The sequence below is a fragment of the Aptenodytes forsteri genome, unplaced genomic scaffold, assembly GCF_000699145.1.
Source record: "Aptenodytes forsteri isolate BGI_AS27 unplaced genomic scaffold, ASM69914v1 Scaffold93, whole genome shotgun sequence".
Taxonomy (NCBI): Eukaryota; Metazoa; Chordata; class Aves; order Sphenisciformes; family Spheniscidae; genus Aptenodytes; species Aptenodytes forsteri.
In genome coordinates, this window is record NW_008794665.1 from 8,347,567 (window position 1) to 8,358,256 (window position 10,690).

Here is a 10,690-nt window from a genome sequence, read left to right on the forward strand (position 1 = left end):
AGGGATTTTGAAATGCAAGAATTATAAAATTGTCATCTAAAGATGAAATTAAGATGGCCACAGAGCTGACATTGTACTTTTGGGGAGTTGTCTACTTACTACAGAAGGATCTGGCCAAACATTTGCAAGGGGCACTGCGTAAGTACACTTTTCCAGCAAGCACATCTTTTCAATCCCCAAGTCAGAGTGCCTAGAGTCAAAATGTTATGAGAGCAGTAAAGAAGGCGTTGCTCACGTAACCACATTATTACATGAACACTACCACAGAAGGGTTAAAAAACGCAGATGAAAGACGACTTGGTTGGTTTTCTACTGTTCTGCAGATATTCTTGTCCTAGAAACTCAATTCTTTTTTTAGTCAGTTCTTAAAAATGTGTTCTAAAGGTTTTAAATCTACACTTGTATACAGAGACAGTTTAAAAGCAAATGCAGAATTTACACAGGCTGGAATTAACAGACATCTCCTTTGTTCTGATAGAGGGGGAATTGCTAAAGGTCAGAGTGTTTTCAGTGTACACTACAAAAGCTCAGTCACAAGAGAGCTGCAATACAAAATCTGTGTATAGAAGTTGATGGCTACGAGGATACAGTCTGAACTCCACTGTCACTGTGTTACAGTAAAAGGCACGCCAAGGAGAAACTTCCATTGCCACAGCAAAATTTGTACCCACATTGCCACAGCCAAGCAACACATTTTGTGTTGCTTTTATCAATAGTGAGAGTGCTGAGAGATCAGAGAAACTTTTCTAAAAATAAAGCCAAAACTTGGGGGGAGGGGAGAATATTAGAGAATCTTGGCTCTCATGTCATCAGCCTAATCCTCACTATCACACAATGAACGCTATGGAAGTGAAAAAAAGTGACAGTATAACTGGTTAGGTGCAGGCAAAGTCAATAAGAAAGAACACGAAGGCTTTACAAGTCTCACATAATGACAGACATTTTTCAAAGCACAGACCTCCAAAAATCTTTAGTTAGAACCGTATCAGCAGGTACAACTATTTCAAGTCATATGTTCTCTTTCTACTCTCCTCTTACAGTGGACAGAAGCAAGAACTTCTAAACAAGCTAAACACTGCTTTTGAGAGGTTACAGAATAATGGAAATATTACTGTAACAGCAGCTGTCATCAGTATAGTGTCCTCCCTTTCAGAGAACGCAGCTCAGTTCATGCTATCACCTTTACGAAAACTGCTTGGCAACACACAAAAAACAGCAAAAAGCAGCGTAGAAGAGAAAATAAAGATTGATCATTTTGGGAAACGTGGCTTATTACATTAGTTACTGTATGCCTCAGGGTTGAATATGCAGCGCAAGGCTTGAGGAGAACCTATACCATTAACTGTAACCAGAAGAACAGATTAGACAAACAGAAGAAACAGTTTACCTTATTGACTGTACTGTACTGAAAACAGGCGGAAAAGGGACTAAGTGCCCCCAAACTAAAACCTTATTTTTATTATATATAGGCATGCAGCAAGATTTAGAATATCATCAAAACATAAGAGAAGGTAACACAGTTAAAATATTAATTTTTTTTTAAAGTCAAAGGCAAAAAGAGTCAAAAGAAGCAGCATTTTTTTCTTTTTTTCTTCCTCCTCTCCTTTTTTAGGGGAAAACACTTTTAATAGAGGACCAACTACGGAGGGAGATCACCAATGATTAAGACAGATAAATATAATTATTTGGGTAAGTGAGAATCAAGCAAAGGGATGAGGAACTTTGTTTAAGACCAAACCCCAAGAAATACACAGTGAGGAAACTGAGGTACATGTCAATTTTCTTTTGGTAGGACAAGATTTGTATAGATTTAAGCAAAAGTCTGTTGGATTTCTCTGGGTTTTTCTGAAAGTCATATTTCTCAGTTACTACACTTCCTGAAAAGGTGAACTGAAAAACCATGGTCCAGAACATTAGAGCTTTAGGAAGTGGTGTAGTTGAGCCAGTGTGTTTAGGGAGCTCTAAAGGCAGCTTAACTGCAAACTCTCCTTCCTGTGAAGTTACATTAGACCAAGACCCTGTGCCTAAGGGGAATGTCAGATAAACGGGGCTGGCTCCTTTACAGACCACCAACATGAAGATTTAGGTGTACCATGGGTTGAATACCGTGGCACCAACCACAGTAGCCTGGACAGCATACAAAATATTATCAAGGAGTAACAACGACTACGGTTCAGCTCTCCCCAAATCCATCTGGAACAATTTAATGGAAACCATTGAGTTATTACAAGATTAATCTGCTTCCTCTTCCATAAATGTTATGTCCCACTTACTGGGTCCTCTTCTGGCATTTATGGAAGAGGAAGCAGATTATGTCCCACTTACTGGGTCCTCTTCTGGTCTAACTCCAGTGTTAGGGTGATTTTACTCCAAATATTGGAAAATTGGAAACAACACAGTGAAAGGAATTCAGGGAGATCAAACAACAATTGCCAAAACAGAAGTTAGCTAAGGCCACAAGCAAAATTGCAACATCCTCATTCCTGAGGAAAAATAGGTTTTAGGGCAAGACCTAAAGTGAAGAGTGCCACCTACTGAAGTGCCAATATACCCTACCAAAAACTAGTTTTTTCCTGGAAACCTCCCAGCTGCATACTGACCAAGCTAACTTTGCAAGATCACAAAATCACAGATTAAGGAGTTCTGGCTGCAGGCCACATAAAAGTAGACACTGTACAAAGGCCAGAGCCGAAGAAAGCATTTGACTTTGGAGAGAGATGGAAACCTAAGAGGTCTTTGGTTTTTTGCTTTGTTTATCAGAGATTATCCTAGACACAGAAGGACTGGGATTTATCATAGAAATCAAGCTGTGCTTGATCACAGAGACTTGAATTTTCACAGTAAAAATATGGGACTCAGAAGAACTCCTCTGGCTCTGTATGCCTTTTTGACAAACAAATACAATTTCTCGAGGCTCCAAGGAACCTTGTCATAAGCTGATCTAACTACCTAGCCCAGCTAGTCTATTTTTCCTGTTCCTATTTCTATTGAAGGAACATGCAGAAACTCATACTTTCAACAGATAGATTCCTGGTTTCCTGCTTCATTTTATTTGTAGACAGTTTACACCTCTTTGTTCCTGTGCCAGCATTATCCCTGAGCTTAAATATCTTTTTCTTCCCTGATGATTAACCCTGTTTAATTCATTTATAGGCAGGAAGTATTTTTCTTCATCTTCACTTTGCAAGGCCAAAGAAGCCAGCTTCTTCAGTCTCTCATAAGACAAGCTCTCTTCCCTACAGTGGTTTGTATGCCCCTGCTCCAGCATGAGCTCACCTTTTTGAACACGGTGATGCAGTACTCCAGATAAGGCTTTAGCAACACCCTGCACAATAGCATTAGTATTCTTTCCTGATATTTGTTATTATTTCTTTGTGGGGGAAGAGTGTTATTTGTTTGGTTTTTTAAATGCAGATATGCCACATTGAAGACTCAGTCCTTCATTGACTGAATAAAACTCAAGTCTTTCTCCTTTTCCAGGGATTCTGCCTGTCGGCCCCCCGACAGTGGAAATTATGATTACAATTAGTCCCCAAATGCATGACTTTTCACTTCCAACTAGACTGTTTTATCTCTATTTCATTATTCTGGTCCTCAAGGTCATTCAATTCTTCTATACACAGTCTTCTGATTGTCTTTGGATTGATGATCATTTCTTTTTTTCTTCCTTATGGGTAGAATTCTGCATTTCTATGCTAAGTTTCTTCAAGAAAATACCAACTAAAATTGTGTTGAGGACAGAATTGTAGAATCCTGTTTACACTACACATCCTTGTAAAATTTTGTTGTCTCCCTGGGCACTTAGTTACATACACTTCCAGAAGTAACACGATCTTCTACAGCTAAATCAGTAATATCTCAGGTCCTTACCAAATGCTTAGAAGTTAGATTAATTATACCCTCTGTCTTCAAGAAGACAATTACATTACAGAGCAATTTTCAGTATCAACTCTCCCAGTACTTTATTAATCACTTTATTAGTACTGGTAAACACTGCATTAGTTGATAAACCCAAATTCTGTTCTGTGCCATTACATGCATCCATACGTTCCGTAACTCTTTCTCTCAGAATTTCGTCTCATATTGGCATCTCACGTAAAATAAATTTGGCAAGGGTCTACAGAAGCAAAAGTTGAGAAACACAAGGTTAGGCAAGAATGCTGAAGCCACAGCATGTGTACTACCAGGGAAACTGTTTATCATCTCCTTGATCCGTGAATTGGAAGAAGAAATTAGCTTTATATTAAAGAAATACTTCAATTACTGTTTTATGGCCCTATATAGATAATAATTTACAACTTAATTACAAAGAAAACATATAAATGGATTATTAATAATGTAAACAAAACATGGAATGGTAGAAGAGGAACTTTTAGTTCAGTCCATAAATTATTGTGCGTTTTATCCTTAATCTGATACCTGACACCAAAGCAACTCTGGCTAACGTCCTGTTTACCCTCACGCTAGGTTAAGTGAAAGACTTCATTACTTTTGGGTGAAGTGCCAAGTGTTTCGGTATGCCCCGTGCTGATTTCGGAAGCTGCCAAACATTGAAATTAGAAATGAGCATGCCAGCTGCCCCTGTACCTCATTCTGTGTATATATGATACTGCCAAGTCAAAGCAGCCCACATCAGATAATCAATTAGCTGGAGGGGGGAGACTTAAAAATCTTGGCACAGCCCTAAAGTATGGTTATAGAGATGTAAATAATATCAGTGCCTGCATGAATAGCAAAAGGGACATTCAAGGTCTTACTATTAAACAGTTGCCACTCCCTTTCTTACACATGCTTATGTTTGAGCTCTACTATAGCATCTGTAAAAAGGTTCTAAGGCTCTATCAACCAAAAGTACAGTGTCTCCCTCTCAGTTTCTGAATTGTACTGTATATCCTTCCATCCCTTCCCATTTTAACATAAAATTACCATATGCCTCCTTTCAAAGACCAAGATGTTACCAATTAATACATCTTAAAAATTCATTTCTGAATTCTGATTCCGCCTCCCTTCACAGGGAAAGAAAATGTGAAAGAGAAATGAGCTCAAATTTATGTGCTTCCCGTAAGAAAAAAGGCAGCCTTTTACAATGAGGGCATCACGATAATTACAAGCCAAACTTTAGCCTTCAGGGTATTCTGATTGGAGTTGTAGCACCATTATTCTTGTGTCCTTTTCCATGGTTAGTCACCATTACTATTATTGCTTCTGACTGCTGAATAGTTAGGAAAACATCAGGAAAAGTTCCAAAGGGGAATAAAATTGGAAAAGCAGCATGCAGGCATAACTTAGGTGAAGGTATACACAGAACCATTTATTCAGGAATTCACCTAAGTTCAGTTCCGTATGCACAGGCTGTACAGTAGTCTTATGTTTCTGCTTGTCATGTTTAGGACATGCTGGGGTTTTCTAGCTAATGAAGGCCTTACAAAGTGTATCATGGGGTAAGTTCCTATATTTAGTATGTATATTTAGTATGTTCTCCTCAAGAGAAGGCCTGCAGGTTTGATGTTACTATTTTCCATATGAGGCTGTTGCCAAAAACAGGGATCTGATCGTCAAATGTTATCTTTGCATTTCCCTAATCTCAGAGCTGGACCTGGAATCATACAGCTTTCAGCACTATTAAGGGAAGTAATCAAGGGCCGTTCAACCAACCAGAATCCTACCTGCCCTTCTCATTTCACAGCTGCTATAGTTTGAAAATAGTTAATGAAGGAAAGAGCAGACATTTCCATATAACTTCCCCTGCAATACTCTGCAGCCATAAAGGGAACAGGCGAAAGCTAGGCTTCACAAAGCTCGAGATTCTCACTATCTGGCTCTATCCTAAATTTGGAATTGCCCATGCCGTGCTGCTTAAGTAAATAGAATACTACTTATAACTATTTAAATCCACGTCCATGAGCATTCTCCTCCAACAGATTCAACACATCAACACATTCACTGGGTGGGAACTCTCAATACATATGCTGATGTCCACACACCATCACATCTACTGGTGAGTCTAAGACTGAATTTATTAACTTTATTATTATTATTATTATTAAAGCAGTCCTAAACAAGTCACCTAAGTTGATTAAATATCCTGATATATCCTTCTGCTTCTCCCTAGATTCTCTCCCGTCCCCCTGCAGAGTGTGATCAGTATAGCTAGCTGGAAGACATACCTAAGCATGGTGGGACTAAGAGTAAAATACTGCTGAAATGCTTTAATCACCCGTTGGGCTTTGGTAAGCTCCACAGTTGTGTTGGTGACTTAAGCTTTCCCTTCAGATTTGCTACAGGAATACCAAACTGATAGGTCATCTGTTTTTTTTCCCCACAGCATTCAGATTTACTATGAGAAATCACTGAAAACAACATTTTCCAATTTCCCATATGCAAAGCCCTTTGTAATAAAAGCCATATTTCCCTAAATGAACTTTCTCTTCAACACCAAGCACAATTTCAAGCCAGCATTAAAATCCTCATTTCTAGAGAAGCAAGACAATTCTGAAGACAGGCTCCCACGGAATGTTTTTTCCTGTCTCCTTAAGACTCTCTACTTTCTGACAGGGGTTCTATTATACCCAGAATATGTGAATTACTTACATGTGAATTACTACCATGGCTATTAATTAGTTAAGTAAGGAAAAAAGTTTATAGGGCTCTAAAAATGCACTAAAGAGAGAAAATCTGACCCATGTCATAAAGAGATTGTAACAAAATGGATTGCTAAACAATAGCTATCAATATTAATTCTGTTCTAAATATATTAATACCCGTTACAACATTTAGGGCAGATAGCTAAACTATTTTCCAGATAGCTCTATGCAGTATAACCCATTACTTCTATAAGACTTTATTTTGCACTCCCTGGACATGGAGTTAACCATTACCATCACAATGATGCAGTATTAGCCTAAGTAACCAGCATAAAAATCACATTCCACTTATAATGATGATGGAAGTTAAATGACAGGCTACATCATGATAAATCACAATAAAGCTAATGTAAAAGCCGATCAAAGTTTTGACTACCTATAGCACTACAGCTAACAGGGTCCTTGCCTTATATAAATTAAGGTGATCTGTGGCCACGTGAGCACTCTTCAGGCACACAGGCAGGACTGTTCTCAAACCCTGGGTCTCTCCCAGGATGACATACAATTCTGTGCAGCAGAACTTCTTCAGCGGCTGTTTGAAAACCAGCCATTGCGAGTGCAAACACTAACACCCAGCCTGCGAAACACAGAGAAAGTAGCTAGACAAACAGGTGGGGTTTTTATACCTTAACACAGATGTTGCTTTTTTTTTTTTTTTTTAAATATTCAGGCAACTGGGAAAGAAACCCTCCCACATTTTTTCCCTTTCTACGGCCTTTTCAGAACATTTTCTCTTCAAAGGGTGCAATCCAGCCTACAAAAAATAGCAGGGAGCACACTGACAGAAAATTACTTCACCACCATTTGAGAGAATAGGGTACTTCTGCAAAAATGGAAGCCAATTGTCAACTCTGCCTTCCAAGACAAGAGCTGGTAAAAGCCTCATAAGTGATTCTGGTATCTGAGAGGAGGCTGTGCTAGAAGGGAACGTCTGAGACCTCTCTCTATACGCTGACTGTCAACATAAACACAAAGAATGTCAGAGATCAAGCATTCAGTCATGTTTTAAACATCAGACAGTCACAGTTTTTCATCCTGTACATCATATCACCATAAACAAGCACCAAACGTGTCAAATGCATTGCTCACTGTGGCAAACAAGCTCAGTAACACCAGCTCTTCAGCTTCCACTCTTTTCTCGCCTCTTTCCACACTGGCGTTTTGTGTAGCAGGCAAAAGGGTGCCTGACAGACCTCACAGAAAATGAAAGACCTTCTTGCCTATTGGACTTCTAAAGTATGTCAGTATCGAGGAATGCAAATAGATGTCCCTAAAATCACAAACAGGAATGAAGTGCCTAGGCATTATTTTTTAATCCCAAGAAATTTCTATGCGTACCTTTAAGTACCCAAATACCTTTGAGAATTTGGCCTCTGGAACACTCAAGTCAATTGAAATCTTTGTGTCTACAGAAGAAAAAAAAAATGCATCAAACACATTATAAAGCACAGTGTTGTCTGGGAGATATTATAGGATGATGTCAGCTATGTGAACTGTGGTTTCTTTATTTGGCTCATTACATTTTGTCTTAACCACTAACTGATTTGCTCTTCAGTAGACCCTTGTTTGAACCTTAAGGCTCCTTGAGATTGAACAGACCTCCAGATCACTCTAGGTACTTGTATTAGTAGTTTAACTCACACTGAAGAGACATTCAGAAATGACCATAGAGAAGACATCTATTAAAAACAAAAGCAGTTCAGTAGAGAAAAACAGATTGTCTACAAAGGCCATTCACAAAGCACGCATTGGCTTTTTTGACTGCGGAATGCAGGGGGGAAAAATGTTGACCACAGAATTTTAATTATGTTAAACAAGACTCAGCTAACTCTGCCAGTGCATCAAATTTGAGTTTAATAGCCCTCAATCAGGTATACAAAGTGCTGAGCATGGCAAAAGGGGCTGTATTGTATACGCTCACGCTGAAATACATTGCTCAATTGAATGAAACCTTTTCCCGAGGAAGGAAGACAAGATAGGCCTAAGGTTCGCTCCAATTTATTTCTAAATCCATGTAATAAAACCAGAAGTATTTACCAAGCAGTTCTTTCAAAAGCATGGTTTACATTTCAGAAAATGAGGTCTAAATCAACATTTAATTTGAGCAGATGGATTCAATTTTCCCTTTTGTAGGGCAAGCATACAGCATTCTTTAACCCTGAGTTGTTTCAACACTTTATTGGCCTGATTGCATCAAGTTTCAGTATGTCCAGTTATAACAAGGCATCATCATGATCTGCTAAACAGTAAAGTCCAGCAAGCTACACATAATGAAGTAATGGTACCTTCAAGGTAAAATTACACACCTACAATTCAGTTCCTTGTGGACTGAGCTTCTCCTGCTAATACAGCCAGTTGCTAGACATTTCCAAATAATTTTTTTCAGCTGTAGGTCAGCTGAAATGCCAAACTGTTTATGCAGTCCATTACTGCTAGACAAGATGTGCGTGTACCCATCAATATACGATGTCAATACACTCGTTCAGGTGCCCTAGCATACTCGGGTCAAATTAAGTGATTCGTTCCTAAGTCCAGGCACCATTCTAAAGACAAAAAACCTAAACTGTACATTCACCGTAACACCCTACTTAAGGGCAGGCCTGCGCTTCAGAAAACTGCACATAGGTCAGCTATAATAGGAGATCTGAATCGACTAAAATATGACAGAGAAGTAGAGGTATGTCATACAGGTATGTCATCTAGCTGTCCTTCAGGACTCATTTAGTTTACACTAGGCTGTTATGAAAAGAATCACCAGTACAAGTTCAAAACATACATCAACTTTGCAGCTGGTGTTGAGAGTGAAGCAGGTTCCCTGAACTCCCTTATGCCTAACAGCACCTGTTCACCTATTCAAGTAAATAAACTCTATTTTCAAGATGGGACACTAGAAGCCTTAGTTTGTTATCAAACCAAAGTTTAACACTTCGAAAATATGATCCAAAAATGTACGGAAAAAAATATTCAAGAGATACAGATCATTTCAAGAGTTTCATCAGTTGGAATTATTTCTCCTTTCAATTAAAAAAAGTTTATAGCTATTACAAGAGCAAATAGCAATGAATGGCTTACTGGGATTAATAATTCTATTGATTCCTTTGTGCACAGTTAACTGAAATTTATTCTTTTACTTCACACTCATATTTATGTGAATGGCACTCATCCTTTGACCTCCTGCGTAACCCCACACTGGAAACGCATTTATGCAGCACAATTCACACTTTGTTAGGTCTTATTCCAGAGAGCAAATCCTTATTCAGGCTGTAATCAGGGCATCAGGGGGAGTTCTGTCCCAGGACTACATTTCTATGGCTGTTATGATGGCTTATTGTCTACTCTATGAACTTTTTCAAGAAATCTGACTGAACTGGCTGACAAACAACCCAGTAATTTCAATAAATTCAGATATTGAAACCTGGAAGAAAGTGTTATGATTATCCATCCCATTGGACCTCTTGAATTCACCAGCTGATGCTTTCAACAGCCCCATAATTTCTACTGGAGGTAGAGCATATCTCTTAGAAAGTCATCTGATCTTGATTGAAGTGCTTCAAGTGCTGGAAAATCCACTGAATCAAAAGATAAGTTCCAGTGTTTAATTCTTTTAAATCTTTCATTCAACAGGAGAAAACCCAATGATTTAGAAACGTTTAGAAATGAAGACAAGCAAAAATTCTCAACATACGGTGTCATTTCTAAGGAAGAAAAGAATCAGACAAAGTGATAAAACAGCTCAAATTGGGTTTTCCTTCTTAAAGCAAAAACACTTAATCAAGATGTTTAAATCCATCAAGTTTTAGAAGAGGGTGGGAAGAAAGCTAAATAATTTTGTTCAATGACATTCTGATGGTAGTAACCAGCAGAAACATTTATGTGCCATGTATTTTTCAAATCGAATACCTAACAGATATCTAAATTAAAAATTAGTAACTTGAGAGTCATGCAACTCCTCAACAGTACATGTTGCTGTACAGGAATAAAAGGAATATTTGTTCATTTACTGTTTTCTGGCTTTTGATGGTTGATAATTCTTATTTCATTTAAAA